This window comes from Acanthopagrus latus, chromosome 13 (assembly GCF_904848185.1).
Source record: "Acanthopagrus latus isolate v.2019 chromosome 13, fAcaLat1.1, whole genome shotgun sequence".
In the NCBI taxonomy this organism is placed as follows: Eukaryota; Metazoa; Chordata; class Actinopteri; order Spariformes; family Sparidae; genus Acanthopagrus; species Acanthopagrus latus.
This window is the reverse complement of record NC_051051.1, coordinates 12,831,569-12,851,200: the sequence shown is the minus strand read 5'-3', so window position 1 is coordinate 12,851,200 and position 19,632 is coordinate 12,831,569. Positions and strand designations below refer to the sequence as shown.

Genomic DNA, 19,632 nt, shown 5'->3' with positions numbered 1-19,632 from the left:
TTTTATAACTATCATTAAAAGGGGACCTTTGTGGAGGAAATCCCAATTAGAGACACAATGACGCGCATTAAGATGTACTTTAAATGAAAATTGAAGAAAACATGAATAGAAACCTGAGAGAATTTAATTTAATTTTACTTTTTGTGTGCGTGTATAACCTGAATTTCCCAGTGCAAGGGACATTTGTAAGCAAGTGAAGCTTTGTTGCAGATATTTCAGTTTTCACACTGTATAACACGAGTGCGTAAGTAGTAAAAGTCCAGACCTACTGTGATGTATTTGAAGTTTTGTACGGTACATTTTGTGTCTTTGATGTCACAAGTGATTCATTACAACCGGAGTTCCAATGATGTAGGGTCATCCAAAAGGGAGCCAAAATATGTAGTCAGCCACATTCAGAGTTCACAGTGTCATGTATTTATTATGCCCCCTGTTGGCTCATCTTGTTACGTGGCTGCCATATTGTTCATCTAATTTTGGACTGCACAGAGACCGACAGTACACCGACTCCCTCTTTTTTGACTGTTTGACCATAGAATCAAGTCCTGGATCTGCAGCGTGTTTTGTGTTTCTGCGGTGCGTTTCAAAAGAAGTGCAGGAGCTGACAGCAGCCAGGTGAACACTGTGAACGTGTCCATCTGTGTGTTTACTGGAGTGCATTATGTTGCCTATTTGATCAGGTGGCAGCCTCATCGCGCTGTAACCAGGTGCTCGCCCATATTAGGCCCAATCTGTCTGCACACATGGCACTCTTGATGGCATGTAAACACACTTTGAACAGTGGATGGTGGTGTGTGTATTAAACCTGGAATCTGATTCTTTATAATTGATATGTAAACACAAAGTGCTTTGAAGTGTGTGTGTGGCGCAGACTGTATCTGAAAGTGCGATGTCAGATATCCTCGGGCTGTACGCTGCTCTGTTGGTTCAGTGAAGCCTGCTAATGTGGAGAGATAATCCCTCACCCCCTCCTCTACCTCTCCCAAGCTCACTTCCTCTCCCCAGCAGGAAGTCCTGGCCCTTTTATACCCTGACAAAGCAGGGGAGACGGTAGCTTCTCATCGCAGCCTTATCTCTGCAGCTTTTAATTAACTCTGAGGTGTTTACTGTCCACCCCGTCATCCCTGTCTTTTAATGCCAGGGACTAACTGATTGGGCTCACAATAGAAGCAACAACTGAGGGACTCCAGTCCTTGACCTGAGAGTGGTTCATGGCGTGTATATAAGGTATTCTAGATACATACTGTGTCGTCTTTTGTCACATTTTTAGCAGCCGGACGCAACCAATTGTACAAGTAGCAGATTGATTATATGATTATCGACAAGACAAAGTGAATGTCCTTAGTGACAACTGGGGCAATTTAGGGTTGTTGTGGCTCAGAAAGTGGAGTGGGACATCACTTAAACAGAAGGCTGGTGATTCGATCCCCTGAATCCTCCCGTCCGCATATCAAAATACCCTTGGGCAAGATACTAAACCCTAAATTATCCCAAATTGCTTCTGATGGTTGTTCCATTGCTTTGGATGGAACGTGCTGTATCCCTCCTGATGAGCAGGTCGAGGTTGGCACCTCACATAGCCATCAGTGCATGAATGTGTGTGTGAATGGGTGAATGTAATAAGTGTAAAGCACCTTGAGTGATCAGTAGATCTGAAAAGTGCCATACAGATGCAAGTCCATTTACAATCACAATGCGTAAAGTGGAAATATAGGTTTTTGTATCAGGGTAGTGAAAGGAATGTTATGACATAAAAGCATGAAAGTGCCGTAAAAAAAAAAAAAATGAGTGTAATGTCATCCGTCACTTCCATCTGTCATTTTCCGCCTTTTGTTTGATGTATATATATATATATATATATATATATATATATATATATATATATATATATATATATATATATATATATATATATATATATATATATATATATATATATATACAAAGAATCAGCACTGCTGAGGGTTCAAGTGTGTATATTTGCCGTAAGGCATCTATTATACGGTCAGCCGAATGTTTTTGTGAATGAGAGTAAAGTAGTGGATCACCAAAGATTAAATGAAATTCATCTTGAGAGGGATGTGATTGTCTAAACCAAATTTCCTGGAAAAAGTTGAGATACTTGAGACTGGACCAAAGTGGTTGGCAGTCTGACTGACCAACAAACCCGTGCTAGCAAGGCTTAAAACGGGACATGTCAGCTCTGTACTTGACCTTAATATGTGTGTGAATGCAAATGTCAGCGTGCTGTGTCACACACAGGGCGAAAGCAGAAAGTTACAGAACAGGTACAGATCTTCCAGGCGTCAACCACAATTAAATTACCCGTTTTTAATGCCCTGTCGGCAGTAATCCAGTCTGATTTCAGTCTGGCTGGGTTGCAGAGCGCTTTGTAGGCGGTTATATAACAGTTTGCATGCAGCGCTGTAGCAAGCGTTGGTTGCATGAGACCTTTGCTGAAGGGCCGGTGCTGTAAGTCGAGAGTTGACTTTGACTTTGAGAAGGCCGACATCGTTTTACTGGTGTCACGTCGGTGCCCAGAGGACAAACAGTGGCAGCACTTTACAGCTGGGTATTGCTAAAGGTTTCACGATACAATATGCACAATGATGCATAGGCCACAATATGGTAAAATTACAACTCTGCAGTTGAAATGTCTGCTGTTGACAGCACATAATTACATGTAAACCGTGGTTACTCACCACCTCCCGAACGCAGAACTATCGCTTGAAACAGTCTAATTAGGCAGAACTTGAAAATTGGTGACTAGTGAGATCTCAAACACACCACCCACCCACATACACACACACACACACACACACACACACACACACACACACACACACACACACACAAATAATATGCCCTGCAGTGATCCAGTGGTTCTGCATGGCGAGCGGAGAGGAGAGAGGGCAGAACCCTTCAGAGGGTTTCTCCTCCACGCCTCCGACGTCTTTGTTTTCTCGCATAATGTTTTCCTTTTGGGTCACCTCTCCAGCCTTTTAGGGCAGTGAAAGTGGATCTTTCCAGGGCCTCTCCATTACATAGCCCATCAGATAGGGAGCGCTAGATAAGTCCCCCCTGTATAATAAATGTCTCATATTTGATCTTCACAGGTGGGAGCGGTCTCACAACACTGTAGCCAGGGTGCCTCTCCTGGGACAGCTTGCACAAACACCTGCTCTTCGGAGGAGAAAGACACGTCCAGTTGCCTTTTCACAAACACTGGAACACAATTTCAAACACACACACACACACACACACCCTCACGTAGCCATTTCCTGTGACCCTGTACTGTTGCTGCGTGGGAAGTTGAAAGGTTAACACATCCTTACTCATTCAGCCTGACCAACCTTTCAGGAAGCTTTATGGTGCGAATCGTAAACGAGTTAACCCCCAACCTAGAGCCCTGAACTCGCTGCAGTGTGCAAGAGAGAGCGCCTTTGCCTCGCCAGTTCAAAGTTCAGATGCAGGCCCCGACAATCATTGACACAGCAGAGCGACAGCGCTTCAGCGGAGGGAAATGCGCCGGGAAAATCAAAAGGGAATATGAGAAGGGTTGGCTCCAGAGATCATAAATACAGTGGAAAGTAAATATTGGAGGCAGAATGTCAAACTGCCTTGTTAGCAGGTATAGTATTGCACGGCTGTGGTTTGAATGGGAGGCACTGGAGACACGGGAGGCAACCCTAGCTGCAAGTTATGTTTTCCTAGCTGCACGGGTATGCAATCCTTGTTCCATCCTTAGCATTCACCAGCAGTCAAAGCTGTGGCGTGTCAATCATTTTTCAGGGTGACATTTTCCTCGGAGATCATTGGCTACCCGGTGAAGGGGCCTGTTCCACCAGGCAGCCCACTGCGAGCTCTCCCACTCGGCCCCACCTATCGCTGTGCGGGCATTGTGGAAACACGGTGACCTGTTTTTGTGCAGTGCCCGCCACCCTGGTTTGGATGCGATTGTGCCGTTCAACAGAAACACCCTTTTAACACACGCAATATGCGGTGAATGCTGGGGGCAAACGTGGGTACCGTAAAGAAAAGAGTGCAGGATTTCAGCAGGCAAGCTGTGCTGTAGGCTTTACTGCAGCTGCATTAATTTACATTAATGCAAGTCTCAGAAGCCTTTGTTAGCCGTACTTGAGATATGGCTTGGAAACTTTTGCATTGTTCGTTGTTTTACTGTTATTCAGGCAGCTTATCTAATGTAAATATATGAAAGATTTGTTATATATCAGTCAGCTATTTTAAAACCACAATCATAGTTTGTTTTTCCAGCAGTGGAAATAGTCAGCCATGCCTCCCTCTTAAAGAATTGATTACATTAATAAAGGACTGGTATGTAGGTGGTATTTATATACAGCATGGAATAGAAGGGACACAGGACCTTCATAATCCACACGTACAGGCTTGAATCAACAGCAAAGTGAACTCAGGAGCTGACCCCAGGCCTGTGTTGTTGTTGTTCCCACTGTTTGTATCCAGTAGCAATGGAAACAGGCATTTCCCTGTTTTATCTCCCTCCGCTTCCTCCACCATACAGATTCATTCATTGTAACCTGCACGCTTTACTCTGTCATCGTCTACCCGTTTCTTTAGCCCCTTATATTTTTAGATCGCTTATCTGATATTGTCATGGCGATGTAGAATAAACAAACCGCTGTGATAGCTGCAGGTTTTTCAGTTGGAACCTGTCTCCGAGTCCTTTGATCAGAGAGGCCTTTTATTCTGCCAAGAAGCTTGAGAAGCCACGAGGGGGATGGAATGGCAGCGAAGCAGCGGTGTGCCACAGCTCCTCCCTGAATGTGAGGAGGAAGGAGCAGAGCTGACAACTCTCAGCAAAGTTCTCAGGTTTGGACCAGATTGCTCTGGAACTATCTTTTAATGGCGAATTTAGACCTCAGACCCGACAGATGTGGGGAACATTAGCGTCAGGTGCAACAACTGCATGTTTTATGCCCACAACACAACAAGTTAAGTCGAACAGTTTCCCTTATCATTTTGAATTGGACCACTTTGTTAACACGGTGGGATTGCCAATGCGTCGGGCTCCGACAAATGGAGAGGCATCTGGCAAAAGAAGCTTTAACGTGGCTTAACTTTTGCCACATTGCTACATCCTCCAGCAAGGTGGCTGCAAAAGCCAGTCAAACATGTGCAATCACACGTTACTGGTAGATTTCTTTGTGATGTGAACACTGCATTTCTACCTTTTTACCTCACAATCGTCAATCAGCCAAAGACAAAATAACTGACAGTGTTGTAATGTCAGGGAAAATATCAAATGATATTCATGAAATCCTGTCTCATAGTAAACTGTCAAGCGGTTTGCAGGGTTTTGGCATCTGATAAGCCTTCAATTGCATTAAACTATTAATCAACCCTGACTTCCTTGATCGGGTTTCATCATCACACTGGTACATGACGCTACAAGCCTCAGCTATTGTCATGCCTCCGCACTGGCTATAGTGTTATGTCTTCTGGTTGTCTGTCCATCCGTCCCATTCATGAGAACAGGATAACTCAAGAGGGGAATTTCTTTGTCCATTTGTTCTCAGGGTCTGTGTGACCTCATGGCGTTCCATTCTCATGAATGCAATATCTAAGAAACGCATTGAGGGAATTTCTGCAAATTTGGCAGAAAACATCTAAGGATGAACTGATCTGATTTTGGTGGTCTAAGGTCAAAGGTCACTGTGAGGTAACAAAGCAAATTTTTCGACCATTACTCAAGTGTTTGAAGGATGTCTAATAGGATTAAATTATGAAGTGATATCATTTTATACCCAAAAGGTCCACTTGACTATGATGTCATAAAGTACTGCAAAAAATGTTCTGACCATTATTAAACAGCCCAAACTCAGGAACCACATCTTGACTTGTGCAAGAACACCCAATTTATCAGACCTGTGGGTGTGACGCCGCCCTCTCCATACTACATTAAGCTGTATGTACGCTGTGCACACACGCTCGCACCCTCTTTTGACCAACTGGGAAGGCAAAAGACAGCACACATCTCCCTGTGGTGATGGGATGTGCACATAGGTTGACGGTGCTGTCAGGTGGAACAGCGATCCCAAACATTTATCTATGTCGTGCAAGTTGGACAAGATGGCAGGCTGTGATTTGTCGGGGTCCAGCGTGTAGGATTCTATGTCATGACTAGAATGTACGACTATAATATCAGCTGAATATCATGTGGTCTGATCTTGACACCAAGCTGAGCTGGCCAAATTCTGGAAATGTTAAAGAACGATCTTCATTGCTTCTGTCATACAGTTTCACTATTTGAAAGATGACACCCATTTTGGTGTTCGGTTAGACTTTGAATGACTGAACCATGTTGTTTCTGACTGACACAGGACATGCCAGCCGCATTTGTGGGTGACGACATGTTTACTTGTTTATCCATGTGTGTTTTGTGCATGTCACTGCGACTTGGGCAGAGTAATTGAGCTCTGGTTGGAGAGTGCATCTGCTCGGGTGAATGACAGCGGCATTGTGGGTATAGGGGGATGGTGGCATTGATGGAGTAGGTGTGTGGATGTGCGTTCATGATCGAGCTTGTGTGCGCCAAAATGTATGTGTTTGTGACAATGCGTGCGTGTGGGGTTGTGCATGAGCGGTGAGCCTCTACATGGTGAGGTCATTGCTCACTGGCCCTTTTGTGGGGGTAAGGTTGGGGAGCAGTGACGCCTGCTACAGAAGGGGAGTGTGGGAACCAACTGGCCAGTGCACAGTGCAGGGGGGTGGGGGTAAAAGATGAGGTAAATGTTCTGGAGCTCAACAATCAGCATGTTGGCCTGGGTGGCCTAGTTCTATGGGGGCTGCAGGACAAGGCAGGTCGCTGGGTCTCAGGGCGATATGGGAGCCCCGGACAGGGACACACGGCACCGTGCTGCCGGATGATGGATGAGCTCTGCTCGCTGCTAAAAATAACAAGATGGAATCATTCCATGAGGTGTCAAAATATGTACTCCACTTGATACTGAATCCAACGACATGTAGCAAATGAATGGACTGAAGGGTTGTTGTGTTGTGTTGTAAGATTGTAGGATAAGGGCAGTGATTTCTTGAATGGCATAAAGAGACTTAGTACCATGAGGGTGTAAGTATTCAGTTAAGTCCTCAAATAAATGTTTAAATACAAAAAAATACAAACAATGGATGAAAGCAGAGCTGAATTGACACCTTTTCTTTTGGTTTGTAACTTACGAAAGTTGAACGCATCTGTAAAAGACATTGGACCTGCAATTCAATCCCTGTAAAGTGACAGCCAGTGTGATTGTGTGTTTGGGGAGGGGAGGCTGGATAGCAGGGACCTCGTCCTGACCACTACAGTAACCACTTGTACTAGTTTGTTGGTTGGGGGTGGAACTGGAGCCATTTAACCTGCCGTTATTCTAACTTGTGAGTAGAAGGGTTACCCTCACTGAGCCTTGTTAATTCTCCAGTCAGTGCCGTTGACCAAGCCGCTGGCTTAGATCTGAAGTTCCTGGGCGCTGTAAAATGCAGAGCAAACACACACCCCTCGATTGTAGCCAGTGTGTTGCCAGGCTGTGGTGACAGTATGTAGTGTGTCAATTTTGTTTGTACGTTGTGTTTTATAGACGAGCTGGCAACTTGGGTGATATCAGACAAAGATAGAAAATTAGTGGATCCATGGATGGGGATTGTTAATAATTAAGTTTGAGGGTCGGCCAAATTACCAAACAGGAGAAACTCAGTAAAACAGGGGTGTTGGCAGGAGGGTTGGGCCCAATGGCCTTAGAATAATATTACAACATTTTTAGGCCACATTGTCATTTATGATGTATACCTTTTTATTTTCAACCAAAGAGGCGATACTTAGAAGCCAATATTGCAACATTATTGTAGGGATGATTTCTGACCAGTAATCATCAGTAATGTGGGTATGATAACTAGGTGGGTAAAGGCAGGTATTAAAACAACATCACTCTGCTTTAATGTGACCTTTAATAACAGGAAAAGAAAACTCTTATGCCGTACATGTGTGTGTGCGCGCATGTTTGTGTGTGTGCGTTTCACCACTTTCTCCCTCTTTAAAACACACATTTGTCATGCAAGAACGTACACAGCTTCTGTGATGTTGCCAGTATAATTCCACCTCAGATGTTTCCTGTAATAGTGAATACCAACATCATGCTGGTAGACATGCGAGTGTGGTTTGTCCTGCGCTTTACCCGGATGTGATAGTATTAGTGCCCAGCTGGTTCATCTTATTTTTGCCCTGCTAACGCCACTGGAGTCCCTCTTTAATAGCCGGTTGGGCAGCGCTACGCTGGCAAAACATCACAGATTAGAGTCTCGGTTGTGTGATTTGTAGCTCTGGCACAGTGGCAGTGTTGCGTACAAATAATGATTAGACTGTGCTTTTTTCTAGAAATAGCGCGCACTGTCATCGTGGTAATAGCTTTAGTCCTCTCCGTTACGCCGTCCCCGCTGGACAATACAATACCCCCAACAGTCTTCCAAGCTACTCTTTTCCTAAGCATATATTTATATTTTTTTTCCAAGCACAGTTGGCTCCCGCTGGAACAATGTCAAAGCCCCCGTCCCACCACACCCCCCCTCTTTGGAGTGAAATCTTAACTGCCAGCACTCAAAGCCTGTCAATGAAAGGCCAGCTGTTCCCCGCCCTCTGCCGGCCTGCCCAAGCCTCCGCTAGATGCTCGCTTCCATGTTCGGACCCCCCCACACACACACCCAAAGTCTCACACACACTCTCACAAACACACACACAGTCCAGGCTCGTGTGAAAGAATGAAATGCCATTACCAGAAGGCGTCAGGTTACGTGGGCACAGCACCAAGCTATGTCCCCACTGCTAACGAAGGATGTGGTGAGAAACTTATATGCTACATGCTAACTGCTCTCCCAGCATGGCACCACCGCTGTGCACTCTCGCTTTCACGCACACACACACACACACACACAGCTCTTGAGGCCCCTGGTTGTCGGGAGCACAATTCTGTAAAACTTAACCATATGACAGAAATAGAACGCAGCAGTCTTTAATGTTAGAGACTCTTCAAGAAAACACAGGCTGCTGGTGGGACCCCTTGGAAGAAATGAAGGCTTGTGTGGCCAGCTCCTATTTTACTGTGTGAGAAGAGATCTCTGACTGTTGGGAAGCTGTGGCTAATCAGACATAGTGTGGAGGAATGCCACCATGACTAACAGCCTATAGGCGGCATCACGACCAAATCAGGACGCTGAACGGACAACAACACTTAAAGATAGAAAACTGGAAGTTGGTGGTATAAGAAAACATTTATTTAATTAATTAAAACTTGTTTATTTATGATGTTATTTTCCACCTGTTAGTAAGCACGCTGTTCCGGCCTTGGAAAATAGTTACATATAACGCTAAAAATGTTGTTCACTCTCGTTTCCAGTCAACTACACTTACAACAAATATTGTATTTCATTTAGCTTTTTAGCTATGCTAGCAGTGTGGCTATATTTCCACAAAACTAATGACACTCACACCAGCCCCAGCTGTACTTGGTCAGTGCTAATGAACAAATGCTAGCATGCAAGCGCTTGAAACTACAATGGCAACCATGAAAATATAAATACCTCTTAACTGTCAGCATTTTAGCCTTGTCACTGTGAGCAACTTAGCATGCTAAAGTTAGCATTTCCATTAGTACAGCCTCTTACAACCACTAGCTTGTTTTTCTAATTAGCCTCAAAGTAAAACATCTATCTGCCCACTGTGGGACAAGAGATCTGTGACTGTTGTGAAGCTGTGCTTCTGCTAACCAAACACTGTGGAGGAACGTCTCTCCAAACATCCGCCTGTAGTAAATGAAAAATTCTTAAACATCAGCATGTTAGCACTGTGGCTGTAAGCAAGTTGGCATGCTGGTGTTAGCTTCTGCTCAGTACAGCCCCACACAACAGCCTATAGACTCCAAAATTGGTTAAAAACGTTTCACTTCCACATTAATGACTTTGTGCACATTATTTAATTAAATATGTTGCCATTACACTACATAGATTGTTTATTTGACACCATATTACACTATGATCAGTATAAATGTTAAAGAAAACATTCATACATGAGCAAGTCATGTCCTCCACAATCATTAAATTCTGCACCAAAAAACTAATGTTGTAACATTATTGATTTTTATTATCTCTGGCCCAGGTTTTAAGGTCTATTGATAATGAAGATTACCATTACGATTGCACCCTTTTGTGTGCAGCTTTGCGCTGTTGTTTTATTGTACATATATTCAATTGCGTCATGCATGGCAACAAAGCAACACTTTGTAGACTGATGCCACACAGTTGTTCCAGATAGTAGCAGTGTTGTTTTTGACGCGGTGGAGAGATTGGTTTCTTTTCCGCACGTGGGACGCATGCTCTGCATAGCCCGAGGCTACAAAACCAGATATCTTTTGCATCTGATATCAGCTCATATCACTCCTTGAGTCTCATCCATGACAGGCTGCGTTGCTGTCTTCCCCTCCGCCAGGACCTGTTTTTGCTGTTTGAATACTGTTTTTTCATCTGCCTAAGAATAATATATCTTGATCCACTGTTGTTTAGACTCAATTTGAGGAGTTTTTTTCACATTCCTGTTTCACTTTCCAGTGTTTTCTTCCTTTCTCCTACCCTTTCCCCACGTTTCTCTTTGTCGGAGTCGGGTTAGCTTTAATGAGTGGACTCCATTGTTACTTGGGCCGGCTGCCTGCTTGCAGCTGTGGATGAAACTATCTGGTGTATTTGGCATGGCGCCCATCTTCGGCCTCAGTTTCTAACAGGAGGAGGAGGAGGAGGAGGTGAAGGCCAACACATTGGATGTGCTTGATGTGGACTGATGGACAGCAGACAGCTTGCCATGTCTGCAGGAAAACAAGAGTGCTTTCCTAATCTACTTAGACCGGAGTCCATGGAAACCAAATGCTTGTGGAGAAGGAAGGGGAGTTACAGTAGATGAGAGACTGGCTAACAGGGCTTGAAGTGAAAGTAACACAATTTTTTTTTTCTCTACAATTTTGTTGATGTCAGTGGCTCTTCTATATTTGCTCTCTGATGTTTGCTTGTCTCCATGGCCCATACAGTATAATCTACTTATACTGTACCGTTTTCATGCTGGAGTATGTGACAACATCAAGCTGCAATGTAAACTCTGCCTTAAGCTGTGGGCTCCGCTGTCCCTTCAGTCATTATCATGGCCTATCAGATACTGCTGACAGTCAAAACACCAAGATCTCTTATCATTTTATCCCCCTCCGGTGCTATACTTTGTTTTTTCCGAATGGCATTAGTCTGTCATAGGCTTTTCTAGTATTTCTGTAACTTTATAAATCATCTCTGACACCAACAGAGGGTCCCATAGTCCTCATCTTTCAGCCGGATGAAGTCTTGGAACGCCCGTATTACACATCACCCAAATCAGATAATGTGTAATGTGTGAAGTCATCTCTTTTGTTGAACTCTTTAACCAGCTCACTAAGCGCCCAGGCACCTCCCCTCTTGAGTAACCTTTGCCTTTAGTTGAATGTAATAAAGTAATATTATCACCCTACATTAAAATCAGCTTAAATAGATAATATTTAATTTGACAGTAACTGTTTAAACTCCGTTGTGACACAGCTGAACCCCCTCACACCAGAAACAGATCAAACGGTTTATTGTGTATGTTACGATGACAATAGTTGCTCTTGGGCGTTGTGCCCTCGTTAAACATACCACAAGGACTTTTTAACTAGTTATGAAATGGTCCATGAAATAGAATTAAAAAAAACACAAAAAGCACAACATTTCCTGCTGAGGATGAATTCAGGGGTCTCATAGCCTGAGGAAATGGGTTGCTCTGTAACCTGGTGGCACCGCACTAAAACCAAGTTGCTTTTTTTTCACCACTGTCATATTAAAGTTAGTGATCTTAAAAATAGAAAGAAAAGTGGTATTACAAATATTTTGCTTCTTTTTTTTTTCACTCGCTTTAAAAAAAAAAAAAAAAAAAAAAAATGCACAAACTATCCGAGACAAGATGTTTGTTAGAGGAGATGGTGGTGTTTCTTTCCACTGTTGTCCACAAGGTCTGCCAAGAAAACAAAAGCTACTTGTAGCTGCTTTAAAATCACTATCAGCTGTTTCAATCATTGCTTTTCAAGACTGGAATTTATGATTGATGTATCATGACACCGGACCATTGTCACTGTCGTCATAACTGAGTAAAACATGGCAATAATTTCGGTAACCTGATGCTTGGTGGTGCATTTTTCAGCCTCTGTAACTGAAACACGTTATCTTGCATCCATGTCTTCTATAGTAGATACATTTGCAGTATGAGGTGGATTGCTGAGGGCACGTATACACACTCGAGAGCCTGTGTACGTGTGTGTTTGGAGAGTCTTGAGATTCCAATAGCTGGGGAATTTTTGTTTTGTTTTGATTATTTTTTTGGCCTTTGCACGGAGTTATTGATAGGACAGCTTCAGAGATGACAAGAAATAATGATGAGGTGGGGACAACACGCAGCAAAGGGCCCCAGGCTAGGACTCCAACCTGGGGCTGCTGCAGTGAGGACAAAGCCTCCGTACATGGTACGCCTGCTCTACCAAGTGAGCTAATGGGCGCCCCAGCTGGGGAGTTTTATTTTTGTTCCAAAACAGAGTAGGGGCTGGACAGTAAGTCGCTTCTGAAAGCCAGAAAATCTGAACACCTGGAGAAGTGATTGTTGAGTCATTGGTATTTATCAGCATTCATTCCGTTGTGTTGTTTTGTGCTTGGCAGCAATAAAATTCTACTGTTTAATGGCCCTTAGATTCGTATTTTTTTTTCTGCGTTTCTCCTTTACTACCACATATACTAGTGCACGCATATTACAGCTCCAGAGTTTTTCACCACCATCTCAAAAAACAACTTTACTCCTCCCAAAGTGAATGTAAACTGTCCGAAAATCAAAATGTTTTCTTCACTTTGTTCTTATTATGTATGGCTGTTAGCTGTATAAGCATTTACCAACTGAGCAGTTGTACCTCCAGAAGGTGCCCAGCTGAAGTACCTCAGCGCAGTTTTTTGACTGTAAACTTGCTGTGTGTCACATTAAACTGCAGTCCACCCTCTTGTTCCTCTGAACAGAAACTCTTGGTCCTGCTGTCTGTTTAGCTACATAAGCTGTTAGCCCCGATAGCCAGACACAGTGCAGGATTCTGCTGCCCACCAGCTGCTTATAACTACATAGATCTCTTGACTATTTCAACCAAGATTTGTTATTTATAGGGAACAATTGAGTTTGTTTCCTGTTGGTTGTATTTTGTCCTTTCATGAGAAGTAGCACCTCCGTTGTAATTAGCACTTACCTCAGGTTCTCATTTGCTCAGCAATAGTTAAACATACATGCAAGCATCTGGGGGAAGGTCTCTGTTTATCCCAAAGACATTTTCTGTTGTCCTTTGCATGATCAGACGCCGCTGGTCTCAAGCCCTAACACATACAGAGATGTATATCATAAAGTCCACTCTTGAGACTGTCGTCACGCTCAGTGGTTAGTTGGCTGGGGGATATTTTTGCTCCCGCGACCTGTCTTTTGTGCAGCTCGCGCACAACATTTCGTGTTTTCGTGCCACTCGGAGCAGAGACCAGAGCGGGCTACTGTAAGTCTCCACGGTGGAACTAAAGGATGTGGATGAAAGGGGACAGATTACATATTCATCTGGTCCATTTAGAGGAAGTGAAGCCTACAGAGATGCCTGTCGAGGCACACTGACGAACCCAAGATTACTCACAGGTGCAACTGTGAGACACACATTTCCATCTTAACTCCCAATCTCTCGCTCTCTTTCTATACTTCAGTCTTTTCCTCTTCCTGTCTCTCCATTTTAGACACAGTGTTTCGCCACCTTCAGCTCAGTGTGTTTTATCAAAGGCCCTCATCTCGCTGGTCTTGGCGCGTTTCTGCATGTACAGTCTTTGTCTGTTATCGCCAATCTACCTGGCTTATCAGTCCGCTTTTATGTGCCAGTCCTTTTTCTTTTTTCCCCTTGTCTGTTGTCGGCGTGCTTTTATTTTTCCACGGTTGCTCATAATAAAGTCCTTCATAGGGAGGTCCTGCTCCGAAGCCAGTGAAGTTACCTTACTCACTGAGGGACACAATCGGAGTCATATTTATATAATGATTGCAAGTGAACATTCTGTGTTCTCCAATAAAGCGCAAATCTTTAACTCGTGTTTGCAGTCCAATAAAAAAAAAAACCTGAAACAATACAGGCCTCCAGGGTTAGATTGGGTACAGACTTTGATATGAAAAATTCAGCTTAAGCACCAATTGCACCTGAAGTCAATCATCACTGGAATTGGAGGAATCTCGAAAAATATACTGTGATGCTTTTTTTGTGCGTATTTATGGGTCTTGTGGAGTAGCACGGCAAATGTGAACTTTCTGTGAGTCAGGATCTTGGGGAGATACTTACATCTGTATATGTCAAATCTTTCTAACACAATTTTAGTTGTCAACATGAGAACTTCTAATCATTCAAATTCTCTTGAATGAAACATCTAGACACAGCTCAGACGACACAAGCGTCAACCAAAGTTGAACTCACCCTGCAGTCTGTTTCAAGACTAATCAGAGGAATTCAGTCAGCGGTGCAGTGAGTCTGCAGTTCAGAGAGATTTATTGGCCAAAATCCACCTGTTCCACCTGTGTGTGTGTGTGTGTGTGTGTGTGTGTGTGTGTGTTAGAGATCTCTGGTGCCCTCTCTCTGTAGTTCAGTCGGCCTCCATGTTTTACAGTCAACAACTTATTCTACATCACAATGTCAAATCTGCAATGAAGAGCGACGTATGCGTGACTTCAAGATGTGCAAACCCATTTCGAGGTTTGATACAGCAAACTATCCACAGCAGTCTGTGCTGAGGTTGAACAGCGGCATGCCAATTTCTGTAAGACATTAAAACATCCAGACCCATCCTAGGTTAATAGAATGCTGCTCTGTTTTTGCTCTGGCAATACTGCAAAAGGAATTCCAGCCTCTAGTTTTTTTACCCTACTGAATACAAATGATGACCCTGACTGTCTGTGGACTGGTCAGCACTGACATTTCATCACGCAAGCCTCTAACAACATTATTAAGGTGAACTGACTGTATTGAATCAGTAGCTTTTTAGCAGTTAAGGTTCTCAGTGGTCACTAAGAGTGCAGTTGTCAGCTCAGCTGTGATTCAGAACACGTTATCCATTTAATGCCCATAGAAACAATCATAATATGATACCCTGTCATAGACAATTGGCTGAGCTGAGCTAATAACGTTGCACAGTGCGTAGGCTACTTTTGTACTGCGCTTGGATGAGCAACAAACTACAACAGCTAGCTAAACATCTGCCCGTTTGCATTTGAAGGTTGATGGATCGCTTTTCAGTGCTATGCTAAGCTATGCTAAGCTACCCCTTTTCTGGCTTTAGCTTAATTTTTAGCGCACAGACGTGAGATTGGCATTGATCTAATTCTTAAAAGCAAATAAGCGCTTATCCCCAACATGTCGAACCCTTCCATGGCCATCCACAGATGCGTGAGGAGAACATGGGATCAACCTTGCTCTCCTTGGGGGTCTCGCAGCTTGACAGGTGTGTTCATGTTTTTTGATTCATACCTGATCTACCTGCCTGCTCCTCTCCTACACTCCTGATTGGCCTAGAGGGCCAAATAGACGGCATGCTTCTGAGCAGATCTTCACCAAATGAGCGCGGCAGCTCAGCTGTCGCAGGCCTATGCCTAGGGCCAGATCCATCGCGTGCAACTGCTTCAGCCTCTAATTAAGCTTCTGAAGGGAGCGACAGCCTTTATTAAGAATAGAGATTTTTTGCTTCCTTCATACTCCCCACCCCAGCTGCTACAAAGGCAGGAAAACTAGATAAAAAGGACCTTCCATGGAGGCCCTCTTTTAACCTCTATGTAGCGGCTTTGTGTCTGATTTACAGGCGTTATGCTAACGTAACGTCCACGCATGAAATGTATGAGTGTGTGAGTTTTGAGTTCTGCAGCCACTGTCGGGGGATGACTCCTCCAGATGATCCTGCGTGTAGCAGCAACAGCGACGCAGCTGGAATTGTTATCTCCTTTGATATTAGGGCTGCATGTAATGTGGAAAACACCCTGGGCCTGCTCCACTTCCTCCTCAGACGATAGGGGTTTCACATGCCAGTTGGTTTTTATAATCCCCTCGAGATTTGTAGTTTATTCCACTGAATTCAACCTTAGCTATGTTAAATATTTCCCCATCGCTGTTTTTTTATTTATTTTTTATTTTTTATTTTTTAAAGGCTCAAAGAAAAATACGGATGATTACATTTTGTTTTGCTCTTTCTGAATCAAATCAAACGCAGCCTGTGGTTACATTGCTTCTTTTTTTAAAATTATTATTATTCTGCGGTTTGTGCCTGAACATTCTTCAGAACATGCCCGTCAAGCCCAGAGTTAATCTGCCTGACAGGAAGTGAATTAAAGGAAATTAATTTGCACCTGCTGTTGAACTGGAAAGTGTCTGATAAAAATGGTGCTGAACTCGGTGACCAAGCAGGTGCCTGGGCCTGACAAACAACAATCGCGTCGGCGTATTTTTCCTCTGGGCCTTCACCACTAATATGACGCTCCCTTGTGATGAATGTCTGAGATTCTCCCCCTGTCTCCCTCTACCTTAACAACATGTTCCTTTGGAGGGAGTACGAGGGAGGAAGTGCTTTGGATGTCATTGCCCGTCTACCCAGAGGGGCTGCGTGTTGAGACACCCCCCTCCCTCCCTCCTTCCCTCCGTTCCCTCCTCCCCTCCGTTCCCTCCTCCCCCTCCTTCCCTTTCCCGCCTTCCCCTCACACCCCTCGCACTGATCTCCCAGCCCATCCATCTCTCCTGAGGCGACAGTCCCGTCTCTTTCTACTAAAAGCGTCTGGCCTGTGGGGTCCACGCGATGAGACGAACGCGCACTCACCGCAAAGCGCTGCCAACGTCACTTCGCTCCAAAATAACGTGGACTTTCTCATGTAAAATGTGTGTGTAGAGTGCTCGGCGTGTGTGTGTGTGTTTGTGTGTGTGTATGTCAGTGGAATGTCTAAAGTAAACCATCAATAGAGAGTGAGGTCGAGGCAGCTGTTGTGGCTGCCTGTTGACACAGATGTTTGCTTGTATTTCAACAGTGACCAATGGCAGTGGATTGTCCTTACTTGCATAACACAAAAACCACATATAGTGTATTTAAGGCCCCTGCAAATATTTTGCACTACACTGCAGTGACTCATCTATGGTTCACCCATCTTTGGTTCTCCATTTGTTTCCTTTCTCGTCTGCATTTAACGTGGACGGCTCGTTCCTTTCAGTTTTATTCGTTCCATCATTACTTGCCATTGTGATGCCACTGATACTACGCAACACACTACTCCGCCTCATTTGGCGTGTGTGTGTGTCGATAGTGCCACCAAAGGAGCCTATCGTCACTTGATTCCAGTTGTTGGCAAAGTTAGGTCATGATTTCACCTGTTACCCGTTTGTTGGTCGGCTGATTTGTCTGATTTGAAACTTGGATGGAGGGTCGACTTTTTTGTACCTTTTCATTGACATTGCTGAAAAAAAAATCGGAGGCATTTAGGTCGCTGGTATCTATGAGCTAGATCCAAATAAAAATCTAGATTTGGCTGATTTGAATGTTTTATTTGGACATGGGTGGAGGAATGCAGTTTTTCTTAAGCATATATTGTTAAATAGGTGCACAATATGGGGATGTGATCTAAAAGGGTTAAAAAGGTATTTAACCCCTGTAGGAATAACACTTGATCCTGTTATGAAAGACTAAAAGCAGGTGGGAACAGCCAGCCTGACAAAATTCACAAATATACAGTATTTCCTGAAATGTTGAAGAAATGCTTCAAGAGGCCATAATTAATTAAATATGGATGTTTTATTGCATGAAAGAGTCTTGAAAGATACCAATAACTGTTTTTTAAAAATATGTGTTACCTCTTTCGTTTTAATATATTTTTGAGCTACTGCTTTTAGTCTGAGTGCCGAGGTTTTTGCGGTACACCTTCAAGCCAGTGATTAATGGTTGCCTCTATGGGAGGTCTCGCGGATCGTGCTGATGTTCTGCCTTAAGAGTACCCAAACTGTGAGACAAAAAAAGAATCACAGTTAATTAATAATGACTGAATAATCGTTGACTTTCAAACAAGAGGAAGGAAAGGGCTGGGACCTCCCCTCTAGCATAGTAAATCAGTGCCTAGTTACTCCTGAGTGTCCCGCTTTGAGGAATTATGAACTGCCAGTAAAACAGCCACGAAAGACACCCTGGGGCTAAGCGGTAGCTGAGTAACACAACAAGAGAGTCTGGTCTTTGTCAAGATAATCTTGATGATTTCTTTTCACTTCATCAGTGTCTGGATTCATTTTCCATCATTGTTTTCAATGGATTTAAAATGTCAAACCGATGACGCCGTTTGGTATCATTTATGAGAGGAGTAGGACGGACGCGTTAATAATATTTCACTGTTTTGTTAATGTGAGTGACGTGTTCAGCTGGCACCGCGGCGAAAAGCATCTAAAGTGTGTTTGTGTGCCAAGAATCACAGAGAGAGTGGAGATAACCACTTAAGTTCACAGTAACGCTGCCTAAGCTTGAAGCCTGCGCTATCAGGATGACTCACATCGGGCTCTTCCAATATCACAGCGATAACAGGCTGGCCGGGTGTCAGCATGACTAAACATCTGCTTGAATCACACATGTCTGTACTGTGCCGAATACCGAAAAAAACACAGAGAGACACACCTACGGCTTACCTAATGCTTTCTGAGTATCAGACAGAATTAATTCCTCCGCAATTATTGAGCTTATTCAATGCCGTGAGTCACACCTTCATACAGGCCCATGAAGTCAATTAAACTCAATAGAGGGCAGAGCAGCAAACAAACGCGGGATTAGCGTGTTCAAATGGTGATCATGAGGCCAGTTGTCACCCTGAGGGAACTCTGTACTCAAATGTAAGAGTGTTTTTTTGCGCCTACTGTCAGTGCCTGCACAGAGGCAGGATGGGGTAGTAGGAGTTCACAGAGGACCAGCTCAAAACATGTTAGATTTAAAGGTTTTTTTTTTTCTTTTAAGATATTAAGATAATAACTTGATCATAGAAACACAACAACATAGCTTATGTTTTTTTCCCAAATATCATCATATTGTAAAGTTAATTCATCACCACTGTAGCCCCCTGAAAATGACATTTAAGTTACATTCATTAAACCAAAATCAGACGAAAGAAGATCCACAGTCTCAGTATATCATGTATATTTTTTTCACTTTGCGGCAGCGACATACATTTGGCTTTTGTACCTTTCATTATGCGCAATATGAATTTATGTTCTCAGCCCATGTCGATCACTGCCAATAATTTCGTTTCTATCCATTAAAGCAGTACCTAACCTGTAGTTAATGCTTTTTTATGGTAAGAAAGGCTCAGATGTAGTTGTCAAAGATTGACGATAATAACATTCAATGTGACAATGGTTGTGCTCTTCTTCTTCACTTTCCCCCATCTTTCTGAGCCATGTATTGTAAATTGCAATTGTTTTGCAATCAAAGCTGTGTTTGATAAGTCAGTGAAAGAAATTCTAC

The 19,632-nt window shown here is 43.5% G+C and overlaps 1 protein-coding gene across 3 annotated transcripts in view; it reads left to right on the top strand.

Annotated features, from left to right (window-relative positions):
• LOC119031153 (E3 ubiquitin-protein ligase RNF43) overlaps positions 1–19,632 on the top strand; it is an 89,973-nt gene that overhangs the window by 17,351 nt on the left and 52,990 nt on the right. The window contains exon 1 of one of the 3 annotated variants that reach the window (XM_037119403.1): positions 4,758–4,848. The exons of the other annotated variants lie outside the window; for them this stretch is intronic. The gene's annotated coding sequence lies outside the window, so the exon portion shown is untranslated. Of the gene's footprint in view, positions 1–4,757; positions 4,849–19,632 lie in introns of those variants that run through there. 3 annotated transcript variants of the gene reach the window in all.